This window comes from Pan paniscus, chromosome 20 (assembly GCF_029289425.2).
Source record: "Pan paniscus chromosome 20, NHGRI_mPanPan1-v2.0_pri, whole genome shotgun sequence".
NCBI lineage: Eukaryota > Metazoa > Chordata > Mammalia > Primates > Hominidae > Pan > Pan paniscus.
Window position 1 is genome coordinate 51,692,052 of NC_073269.2, and position 12,784 is coordinate 51,704,835.

The 12,784-nt window shown below is 45.8% G+C and overlaps 1 protein-coding gene across 1 annotated transcript in view; it reads right to left on the reverse strand.

Moving 5' to 3' along the window:
- OPA3 (outer mitochondrial membrane lipid metabolism regulator OPA3) overlaps positions 1-12,784 on the reverse strand; it is a 61,079-nt gene that overhangs the window by 2,478 nt on the left and 45,817 nt on the right. The gene's annotated exons all lie outside the window — the stretch shown is intronic.

Below are 12,784 nucleotides of genomic sequence, written 5' to 3' on the forward strand. Positions count from 1 at the left end.
CAGGAGAATCGCTTGAAACAGGGAGGCGGAGGCTGCAGTGAGCCGAGATCATGCCACTGTACTCCAGCCTGGGAGACAGAGCGAGACTCCATCTCAAAAAAAAAAAAAATAAAATTGTAACTTGATTTTTCACTGCACTCCCCCTTAACCCCATGAACTATATGGAATTCATCACATATTCTATTTCCTTCCCTCTCCCCTCTCAGTTTTTACAAGTGGTTTTTATTTTATTTTTTTACTGTTTATTTTTATTTATGTATGTATGGTTTTTTTTTATTGAGACGGGGTCTTGCTCTGTTGCCCAGGCTGTAGTGCAGTGATACCATCTCAGCTCACTGCAACCTCCACCTCCCAGGTTCAAGTGATTTCCAACTAATTTTTGTATTTTTACTAGAGATGGGTTTTCATCATCTTGGCCAGGCTGGTCTCAAACTCCTGACCTCAAGTGATCCGCCTGCTTCGGCCTCCCAAAGTGCTAGGATTACAAGCATGAGCCACCATGCCCAGCCTTTATTTATTTATTTATTTTTGAGACAGTCTTGGTCTGTCCCCCAGGCTGGAGTGCAGTGGTGTGATCTTGGCTCGCTGCAGCCTCTGCCTCCCAGATTCAAGCCATTCTGGTGCCTTAGCCTCCCAAGTAGCTTGGTTCAATGGTGTGTGCCACCATGTCACCTACTTTTTTTTTTTTTTTTTTTTTTTTTTTTTTGCATTTTAGTAGAGACAGGGTTTCACTACGTTGGTCAGGCTGGTCTCGAACTCCTGGCTTCAAGTGATCCACCTGCCTCAGCCTCCCAAAGTGCTGGGATTACAGGCATGAGCTACCACATCCAGCCTATTTTTTTTTTTTTTTTACTGTTTATTGGTAACCTGTGTAATTGTTTTGTGCAATGCTTTGTGCTGCCTGAAATTGAAAATATAGACCATGTAAAATATGGAGGTTATGGAAATATTAATCCTGTAGATCCATAATGAAGATGTATTTTTATTTCACTAAACCAGTGGTGTGTGAAGCATTATCATTAAATGCCAGCTGGACTCACTGCTTCGTATTGTGCCACATTTTTGTTTTCTTTTCTTTCAACTTTGACGTTACTGTATGAAGGTTTTAGTTTTTCCTAGAATGATGATTCTCAAACTATGTGACCCACAAAAATTTACCATGGGACCAAGATCATCCAGATGTTTGCTCCTATTCTGTTTATTAAATAAACAGTCGTGGACACACTGGCTGTTCTCTGGGTTGCTGCAGGACTGTCCTCCTTCACACTGCTCCTCCTCTTTTGAGGAACTTGCATTCTCTTTGTTGAATTTCATTCTAGTTTTCCTGGAGTATATCCCTAGATACCTTTTGCAGAAAGGGTGCTTGGTATCTCAGTGTTTTGAATCCTTGAATATCTGAAATATCTTTTTCCACCTTCACATTAGATGAGATGATAAATTCTAGCCCCAGAATGACTAGTTCGAAATCCTATTCCTCAGCAGTTTGGTGGCCTGGTTCCACGATGTGTAAAGGCAGAGGGGCTTGTTGTCATCCCTGTGGCACTGACATTGCACCAAGATGAATGTTTTTCTTATTCCCCTTAAACTCTTCTATCTTCTATCCAAATCCCGTTTCTCTCTTTAGCCCTTCGAATTTTTCTTGTCTGCTCAGTAAAGGATTAACTTCATCCAAATAGAGGTCTGACCTTTGCCTTTTACTCCTGGGAGGTAATTTTTTAGTTCTTGGAATGTCCAGCCTGAGTTTACATGGGGCCTTGGGCCACACCATATGGTTTGTGCTAACAGTGGTGATTTATGGTGGGGGCTTTGGGCCATGTGATATCAGCTTAACCTCTGGAGGGGCTAGAATCTAAGGGGAGCCACACAAGTGGTCAGCCTTATCCACATGCTGATCCCTATTAAAAACCCTGGACACCAAGGCTCAGGTAGGCTTCCCTGGTGGGTGACATCATGTCACTTATCATTGCTGGGAGAAGTTAGTGCTGTCCACAACTGTACCAGGTATTAAATTGGCACTTGGAACTCTCCTGGACCCATGGAGCTCTTCCCTGGGCTGATTTTAATCTGATTCTTTTCACTGTAATGAGCCACAACCATGAGAATAACTGATCCTAGTGAGTTCTGTGAATCTTTCTAGCAAATTACTGAAACTGATGGTGATCTTAGAGACTCCTGAGCTTGCAGTCAATGACAGAAGTGAGGGTGGTCTTGGTGACCCCCTAAATGTGTGTCTTATCTGTTGCCTCCTCTACATTTTCTCCTACCCTTCTCCTACCCCTTCCCAGTCTGGAATGCCACCCTGCACTGATCTCCTCACTTTCCCTTCCTGTTTTTTTCATTGCTCCTTTTTGTTACACCACTGGGAGGTTTTGTTGACTTTCAGAACTTATTTTTCCCCCCTAATTTTCAGTCTTTATTTAAAATTTGATTATAAAATATCCAAACACACAGGGAAGTTTAGTGTCCATTCGGTTTTAAAATTATTTCATTTTATTTTATTTTTTAATAGAGATGGGGTCTCACTATGTTGTCCAGCCTTGTCTCAAACTCCCAGCCTCAAGCAATCCTCCCACCTCAGTCTCCTAAAGTGCTGATTGCAGGTATGAGCCACTGTGCCCAGCCCTAGGATGATTTTTATTTTTTAAATTTTTTTTGAGATGGAGTTTTGCTCTTCTCCCCCAGGCTGGAGTGCAATGACACCATCTCGGCTCACTGCAACCTCCGCCTCCCAGGCTCAAGCGATTCTCCTGCCTCAGCCTCCCAAGTAGCTGGGATTACAGGTGTGCACCACCATGCCTGGATAATTTTTGTATTTTTAGTAGAGATGCAGTTTCACCGTGTTAGCCAGAATGGTCTCGATTTCCTGACCTTGTGATCTGTCCGCCTTGGCCTCCCAGAGTGCTGGGATTACATGCGTGAGCCACCGCGCCCGGCTGAATGTAGCTAATTTTTAAATAATCAGGAGACACCTTGTGCTACAGATGTACGCTGTTTCCTTTTACCCTATACCCTTGAGGCCGGTACTTAAACATCAGCCGGATCCCAATCCAGGAGAGGTCAGTTCACCAGGAAGTCCATACTCCAGGGCAGGCCAGGCCAGGCCAGGCCAAGCTTCTGTTGGTTGAATGCAAAGCATGGTGAGGTGTGTGAATTCACTTCAGTCTCCCGTGGGAGGGGCCCTCTTGGTGGCCCTGGATGGGCAGGGTCAAGGTGAAAACCCAGGGATTGGTTTCACAAGGTTGAACAAGCGGCTCCGTCCTGGGCAAGCTCCATGCTTCTCCCCGAAAGAAGGCACCATAGCCACCGTTAAGCAGTGGGCAGGTTGTTGCCTCTGACTCTGGCCTGGAGACAAGTCAGCTCAGTCCATGTGAATTCTAGAATCAGTTTGTCAGTTTGCACGCACATGCACATGGACAAATATACAAACACACACCTTTTGGCACAGAATTGGGATTGACTTGAATCTATAAATCAGTTTATAAGATGATATCTTTACAATATTGAACCTTCCAATTGAAGGAATCCACAGCTTTGGCACAAAGATTATTTTACAGTGAAAACACTTGTAATGTTATCTACACTTCTCTTATTGGACTAAAGGAGAGCCTCCTGAAAATACAACTGCCATTAACCCCCTCCAAGGGAGTTTTCTGCGAATTCCAGGAAGGAGACAGACTGTCCATCTCTTTTAGTGTTAAAAATCACACAGGAAAGCAATAGAGGCCAGGCGCTGTGGCTCATGCCTGTAATCCCAGCACTTTGGGAGGCTGAGGTGGGTGGATGACCTGAGGTCAGGAGTTCCAGACCAGCCTGGCCAACCTAATTAAACCCCATCTCCACTAAAAATACAAAACTTAGCCAGGCATGGTGGTGGGTGCCTGTAATCCCAGTACTTGCGAGGCTGAAGCAGGAGAATCGCTTGAACCTGGGAAGTGGAGGTTGTAGTGAGCCAAGATCATGCCATCACACTCCAGCCTGGTGACAAGAGCAAAACTCTGTCTCAAAAAAAAAAAAAAAAAAAAGTCAAGTAAAGAAAACAATAGAACTATCCATACTTTTCCACTGAACCCCTTTTTTTCTTTTTTTTGAGATGGAATCTTGCTCTGATGCCCAGGCTGGAGTGCAGTGGCGTGATCTCAGCTCACCACAACCTCCGCCTCCCAGGTTCAAGCGATTCTCCTGCCTCAGCCTCCCGAGTAGCTGGGACTACAGGCACGCGCCACCATGCCTGGCTAATTTTTGTATTTTTAGTAGAGACGGGGTTTCACTATGTTGGTCAGGCTGGTCTTGAACTCCTGACCTCGTGATCCCCCAGCCTCGGCCTTCCAAAATGCTGGGATTACAGGTGTGAGCCACTGCATCCAGCCTGAACTCCTTTTTCTTAAGTTGGTAAATAAACCTTTACTTCCAGCTATTCAATGAGTTACTCATTACAGAGTTCCCTTGCCTAATGTGTAAATAAAATTTTTCCTTCCACGTGTTGATCTGTCTATTGTTAATTAATTTGCAGGTTCCCAACAACAGGGATCTAGATTGGTAGAGGAAAAGATTTTCCTGTCAATGCAATCCATGAACATGGTATTCTCTTCATTTAGGTCTTTAAGAAATTTATCTCAATAATGTTTTGTAGTTTACAGAATAGATATCTTGCATATAAATTCAGTTTATTCCTATGTATTAGATATTTTGATACTATTTTGATGGCAACATTTCAAATTTCATTTTCTATTTGTTTGTTGCTGGTACTGATGATAGGAATAAACTGATTTCTGTACCTTATATGCAGTGATCTTGATAAATTATTACTTTTTTTTTTTTTTTTTGAGATAAGGTCTCATTCTGTCACCCAGGCTGGAGTGCAGTGGTACAATCATAGCTTACTGCAGCCTCAAGTGATCTACCTACTTCAGCCTCCTGAGTAGCTGGGACTGCAGGGACACAACACCATGCCTGGCTAATTTTTGTAATTTTCTGTAAAGACAGGGTTTCGCCATGTTGTTCAGGCTGGTCTCGAACTCCTGGGCTCAAGCGATCCACCTGCCTTGACCTCCCAAAGTGCTGGGATTACAGGCATGAACCGCCATGCCCAGCCTAATTAGTTCTTATTCTTCTTAGTCATATAATTTGTTTATAAATTATTTTAATTGTACATATACACTTTAATTGTTTGAACATAATAACTGTTTTTTTCTTTTCTTTCTTTTTTTTTTTTTTTTAAGAGTTGAGGTCTCACCCTGTCACCCAGGCTGGAGTGCAATAGCACAATTATAGCTCACTATAGCCTTGATCTCCTGAGCTCAAGAGATTCTCCTACCTCAGCCTCCTGAGTAGCTGGGACTAAAGGTGCCTGCTGCCACACCCTGCTAGAAACTGGTTTTCTTGCCGGGTGTGATGGCTCATGCCTGCAACCCCAGTACGTTGAGAGGCCAAGGTAGGCGGATCACCTGAGGTGAGGAGTTCGAGACCAGCCTGGCCAACATGGTGAAACCCTGTCTCTACTGAAAAAATTAAAAAATTAGCCAGGTGTGGTGGCATGCACCTGTAATCTCAGCTACTCAGGAGGCTTAGGAAGGAGAATTGCATGAACCCAGGAGGTGGAGGTTGCAGTGAGCCGAGATCACACCACTGCACTCCAGCTGGATGACACAGCGAGACTCTATCTCAAAAAAAAAAAAATTAAAAAAAAAAATGTGGGCCGGGCACGGTGGCTCATGCCTGTAATCCCAGCACTTTGGGAGGCTGAGGCAGGCGGATCACATGAGGTCAGGAGTTTGAGACCAGCCTGGCCAACATGGCAAAACCCCGTCTCTACTAAAAATACAACAAAAAATTAGCCAGGCATGGTGACGGGCGCCTATAATCCCAGCTACTAGGGAGGCTGAGGCAGGAGAATTGCTTGAACTTTGGAGGCAGAGGTTGCAGTAAGTCAAGATCGTGCCACTGCACTCCACTCTTGGTGACAAGAGTGAAACTCTGTCTCAAAAAAAAAAAAAAAAAAAAAGTGTATGGAAACACAAAGGGCCAAGAATAGTAATACTGAAGAGAAAAACTGGAGACCTTACACTACCAGATATAAAGCTATCATAAAGCTATAATCATCAAAACAGGGTGGCATTTCCACATGAATAGACAGGCCAGTGGTAAAGCGTAGAGAATCCAGAAATATTCACACATGCACAGTCATATGACTTGTGACGAAAGTGACACTGTGGTGCAGTGGGAAAAGAATGGACTTTTTAAGACACGTTGGATCACCTGAATATTCACAGAGAAAAAAATAAACCTTAACATCTACCTCACATAATACACAAAAATTAATTCCACAGGGATTGTAGATCAAAATATGATAGACACAAAAATAACACTTTTAGAAAAAAAAAGTAGGAGGCTGGGTGTACTGGCTCATGCCTATAAACTGTGCTTTGGAAGGCCAAGGTGGGAGGATTGCTTCAGAGAAGGGGTTCAAGACCATACTGGGCAACATGGTGAAACCCCATCTCTACAAAAAATAAAAAATTAGCCCGGTATGCTGGTGCACCTGCCACCATGCCAGGCTAATTTTTAAAAAACTTTTTAGTAGAGATGGGGTTTCACCATGTTGGTCAGGCTTGTATTGAACTTGTTTTTTGTTTGTTTGTTTTTTGAAATGGAGTCTCGCTCTGTCGCCCAGGCTGGAGTGCAATGGCGCAACCTCAGCTCACTGCAACCTCTGCCTCCCAGCTACTCAGCAGGCTGAGCGAGGAGGATCACTTAAGCCCGAGAGTTGAAGGCTGTAGTGAGTTGTGATGGTGCCACTGCACTCCAGCCTGGATGACAGAGCAAGACTCTGTCTCAAAAAAAAAAAAAAAAAAAAAACCAAGAAAAAAAAAAAACAAGAAAAGAACTTTCATTCTTCAAAAGACACCAGCAAGAGAGGGAAAAGGCAAATCATAGACTGGAAGAAGCCATTTGCAATACATCAATCTGACAAATAACTCAAATTTAGGACATACAGAGACCTCCTGCCAATCAAAAGGGGAAGGGTAGAGAACCCCGTGGAGAAGGACTTGACTCACAAAAGAGGATGGTATCTTTTTCTTTTCTTTTCTTTTCTTTTTTTGAGATGGAGTTTCGCTCTTGTTGCCCAGGCTGGAGTGCAGTGGCGCAATCTCGGCTCACTGCAACCTCTGCCCTCCGGTTTCAAGCGATTCTCCTGCCTCAGCCTCCCGAGTGCCAGAGCAGGGAGGGAGAATGACGAGGCTAAACTGTAGCTTCAGCTTTCTCTCTTTAAAAACCAAAGCAAAGAGGACAAAATGTTCATTTCTATTAATTCTAAGTGGTGGGTACAAGGTTATTCATTATATTGTTTTCTGTATGTCTGCAATATTTCATAATATATATGTTTTCAATAAAAATTAGCTGGGTGTGGTGGTGCGTGCCTGTAGTCCCAGCTACTCAGGAGGCTGAGGCGGGAGGACTGCCTGAATTCAGGAGGTGCAGGTTGCAGGTTGCAGTGAGCTGAGATGGTACCACTGCACTCCAGCCTGGAGGACAGAGCTAGGCTCCATATCAAAAAAAAAAAAAAAAATGCCACCTGAAAAAAAAAAAAAAAGATTCTAGCTAGCTATGGAGTCTCACACCTGTGATCCCAGCACTTTGGGAGATCAAGGTAGGAGGATTGCTTGAGACCAGGAATTTGAGGGCAACATAGTGAAACCCCATCTTCACACACGCACACAAAATAGCTGGGTGTGGTGGTGTATGCCTGTGGTCCCAGCTCATCAGGAGGCTGAGGGGGGAGGATTGCTTGAGCCTGGAAGATCAAAACTGCAGTGAGCTGTGATTGCACTACTGCACTACATCCTGGGCAAAAGAGTGAGTCCCTATCTCAAGAAAAAAGAAAGTGAGGCCAGGCACGGTGTCTTACACTTGTAATCCCAGCATTTGTGGGAGGCCAAGGCGGGCAGATCACTTCAGGTCAGAAGTTCGAGACCAGGCTGGCCAACATGGTGAAACTACCTGTCTCTACTGAAAATACAAAAATTAGCCAGGTGTGGTGGCGTCTGCCTGTAATTCCAGTTACTTGGGAGGCTGAGGCAAGAGAATTCCTTGAACCTGGGAGGCGGAGGTTGCAGTGAGCCAAAATTGTGCCATTGCACTCCAGCCTGGGCAAAAAAGTGAGACTCCGTCTCAAAAAAAAAAAAAAAAAAAAAGAAAAGATGCTCAACACATTAGTTAGTAGAGCAATACAAGTCAAATTCACAATGAGATGCCATTTCCCAGCCACTGGAATGGCTATAGTCAAAACAGTGAACAACCACTAATGCTTCCAAAGTTTCTGTATTAGTCAGTTTTCACACAGCTATAAAGAAATTCCTGAGAATGGGTAATTATAAAGGAAAGAGGTTTAGTTGACTTACAGTTCTGAATGGCTGGGGAGGCCTCAGGAAACTTACAATCATGGCAGAAGGCAAAGGGGAAGCAGGCACCTCCTCACAAGGCAGCAGGAGGGAGAAGTGAAAGGGCAGGAAAAAACTGCCACTTTAAAATTCATTAGATCTCATGAGAATTCACTCATTATCAGGAGAACAGCATAAGGGAAACCACCCCCATGATCACTTCCCTCCCTCAACACATGAGGATGACAACTCGAGATGAGATTTGGGTTGGGACACAGAGCCAAACTATATCAGTTGTAGGGTAACAAAACTCTCGCATGTCACTGGCGGAAATGTATAATGGTGCAGCCACTTTGGAAAGTAGTTTGGCAGTTTCTTAAAAAGTTAAACATAGGCCAGGTGCAGTGGCTTACACACCTGTATTCCCAGCACTCTGGGAGGCTACTCATCGCTTGAACCCAGGAGTTCAAGACCAACCTGGGCAACATGGCGAAACCCCTTCTCTACAAAAACATCACAAAAAAGTTTTAATATTTTTATTTTTTCTACCACGCTCGGCTAATTTCTGTATGTTTTGTAGAGATGAAGTCTCACTATGTTGCCCAGGCTGGTCTCAAACTCCTGACCTCAAGCTATCCACCCACTTCTGTCTCCCAAAGTGCTGGGATTACAGGCATGAACACTGCACCCAGCCAAAAAACACAAAAATTAGCCGGGCGTGGCGGTGCATGTCTGTAGTCCCAGCTACTGGGCGGGGGTGGGGCTGAGGTTGCAGTGAGCAGACAGCGCGTCACTGCACTCCAGCCTGGGCGACAGAGCCAGACCTTGTCTCAAAAAAAAAAAATAAAAGGAATGAGATATTCATGCAATAAAATGGACCATGCATTGTATGACTCCATTTATATTAAATGTCCCAAATAATGCAATCTATTGAGGCAGAAAGTAGATCAGTGATTTTTAGGGGCTGAAGGAAGGAGAATGGAGAGTCACTGCAAATGAACGTGAGGGATCTTTTGGAGATGATGGAAATGTTCTGAAATTGGAATGTGGAGATGGTTGCATAACCATGTCAGTTTACTGAAAATCATCAAATCGTACTAAAATGGGTGAGTTTCGGCCAGGCGCAGTGGCTCATGCCTGTAATCCCAGCACTTTGGGAGGCTGAGGCAGGTGGATCACGAGGTCAGGAGATTGAGAGCATCGTGGCCAACATGGTGAAACCCCGTCTCTACTAAAAATACAAAAATTAGCCGGGTGTGGTGGCGTGCACCTGTAGTCCCAGCTACTCGGGAGGCTGAGGCAGGAGAATCGCTTGAACCCAGGAGGCAGAAATTGCAGTGAGTCAAGATCACACCACTGTGCTCCAGCCTGGGTGCCAGAGCGAGACTCTGTCTCAAAAAAAAATAAAAAATAAAAAATAAAAAATAAAATAAAACAAGGTGAGTTTCATGGTGTGTAGATTATGCCTTGCTGTTTAAACAAACAAACCAGGCCAGGGCACAGTGGCTGATACCTGTAGCCCCAGCTACTTGGGGGGTTGAAGTGGGAAGATCGCTTGAGCCTGGGAGGTTGAGGCTGCAGTGAGCTGTGACTGCACCACTGCACTGCAGCCTGGGTGACTGAGTGAGACCCTGTCTCAGAAATAAAAAAAAAAAAGGGGGGGCCAGGCGCGGTGGCTCATACTAATCCCAGCACTTTGGGAGGCTGAGGTGGGCGGATCACCTGAAGTCAGGTGGGCGTGGTGACAGGCGCCTGCAATCCCAGCTACTTGGGAGGCTGAGGCAGGAGAATCACTTGAACCTGGGAGGCGGAGAATGCAGTGAGCCAAGATGGCACCACTGCACTCCAGCCTGGGTGAGAGAGAGAGACTCCGTCTCAAAAAAAAAACAAGCAAAAAAGCCAGAACACCGGGGTCCAGGACCTCTCTCACTGGAATTGGCAAATACTGTCATGAATCATAGGCGGGGTGGGTGGGGGTTCACAGTCTCTATGCTGGGCCCAAGTGGATCCCACCAAACTCAGGACCTCAGGAATGAATGTCTGTACTTCTGAGGTTTTTGATTTTCCAGCATCTAAACCCCTCTGTTGCATTGGGGAAGCACCATTGCTGTTAGTCTGAGTCAGGAACAGCCTGCAACAGAAACTGGAGAAACCCATGGCTTCCCCATATGGGGACTGTTCTCCCACAACCAGAAGGCTGCCATACGATGTCACTGGGAACCCAGGCTCCTTCTCGTTCAATCCCTACCCTCCTCATTATGGGGCTTTTAGCCACATGCCCAAAAGATGCCTGCTGCCCCTCGGCATCACAGCCTCCTTCTACACAGGAGGTGAGGGCAGGGGTTGTCAGAGGAAGTGTGTGTCTAATCTGTCACTTTTTATGGAAAAGCCACTAGATTTTACAGAGCCCCCATGCCACATAGCCATCCTGTACTATAGGGGGGTCTGGGAGGTCCATTGTTCTTGACTGGATACAGAGTCACCCCTCATTTAATTGGGGCCTGGTGTAGCGGCTCAGGCTTGTAATCCCAGCACTTTGGGAGGCTGAGGCAGGAGGATCATCTAAGTCCAGAAGTTTGAGACTAGCCTGGGCAACACAGGGAGACCTGGTCTCTACTAAAAAATAAAACAAAATAAATAAGAGAAATTTTTTTTGGAGAAAGAGTCTCAGTCTGTTAGCCAGGCTGGAGTGCAGTGGTGCAATGATGGCTCATTGCAGCCTCGACCTCCTGGGCTCAAGCAAACCTCCTGCCTCAGCCTCCTGAGTAGCTCGGACTATAGGCACACACCACCACACCTGGAGCATTTTAAAACATTTTATAGAAACAGGGTCTCACTATGTTTCCCAGGCTGGTCTTGAACTCCTGGGCTCAAGCGATCCTCCCACCTCGGCCTCCCAAAGTGCTGATATTACAGGTGTGAGCCACCACACCCAGCCTGAACCTGAAATCTTGGGGAAGGCTTCAAGGATACGAAGAGACCCCTAGGATCCATGTTAGGGTGTGGAGTAGGTCCACGGCAGTGGTAGGGGGTGGTACCCATGGTGCTGACAGCCCTCTGACCTTGGAGTCCCTGAGTGCTTCATGCTCACTGCAACCCAACAGACAGGCTCCTTGCTGGGAAGGGGCTGCCCAGCCAGGGACTATAGTTAGGTGCAGTTAGGTGTGGTCAGGGCACCGAGTTCTAGGAAAAATAAGCCAGCCAAGTGAAGCGGGCTACTTCCAGCCCTGGTCCATATGAGCCATGCTGTGGTCCTCATGAAGACCACCCCAGGGTGACCTTGAAATAAACACACTGAAGATGGCAGAGCTGCAACAGCCTGAGTCCCTGAATGACTGTGTGGAGGAGGAGGGCTGCCCTGCCAACCTGTTCCCGGCTAGTACAGCCGTGCATTGCTTAATGACAGGGACACATTCTGAGAAATGCATTGTTTGGTGATTTCGTCATTGTGCAAACATCACAGAGTGGGCTTACACGAACCTAGATAGTGTGGCCTGCTACACACCTAGGCTATGTGGTAGAGCTTTCTGCTCCTAGGCTATAAACCTAAACAGCACGTGACTGTACTGAAAATTGCAGGGAGTTGTAACACAATGGTAAGTACTTGCATGTCTAGACACATCCAAACATAGAAACGGTACAGTAAAAATACGGTGGTATCATTTTACGAGACCACTGTTGTATATGCGGTTTGTTGTGGACAGAAACCTCATTATGTGGTACATTACTTCACTGCTTTTTTGTTTTGTTTTTTTTTTTTTTTTGAGACGGAGTCTCGCTCTGTCGCCAGGCTAGAGGGCAGGCAGTGGTGCGATCCTGGCTCACTGCAACCTCCAACTCCCTGGTTCAAGCGATTCTCTTGCCTCAGCCTCCAGAGTAGCTGGGACTACAGGCACCTGCCACCACGCCTGGCTAATTTTAGTACTTTTAGTAGAGACAGGTTTCACCATGCTGGCCAGGATGGTCTCGATCTCCTGACCTCGCAATCTGCCCACCTTGGTTTCTCAAAGTGCTGGGATTACAGGTGTGAGCTACCACGCCCGGGGCGTGACTTCACTGTTTTGTCTTATTTTGTTTATTTATTCATTTATTTATTTTTGAGACAGGGTCTCACTCTGTCGCCCAGGCTGGAGTGCAGTGGCATGATCTCGGCTCACTGCAACCTCCAACTCTCCAGCTCAAGCAACCCACCCACCTCAGCCTCCCTCGTAGCTGGGACTACAGGAGCATGCCACCACGCCTGACTAACTTTTGTATTTTTAAAGAAATAGCATCTCTGTATATTGCCCAGGGGCTGGTCTCAAACTCCTGGGCTCACGTGATCCTCCAGCTTTGGCCTCCCTAAGTGCTGGGATTACAGGCATGAGCCACCACGACTGGCCTATTTTTATTTTTAATTTTAATTT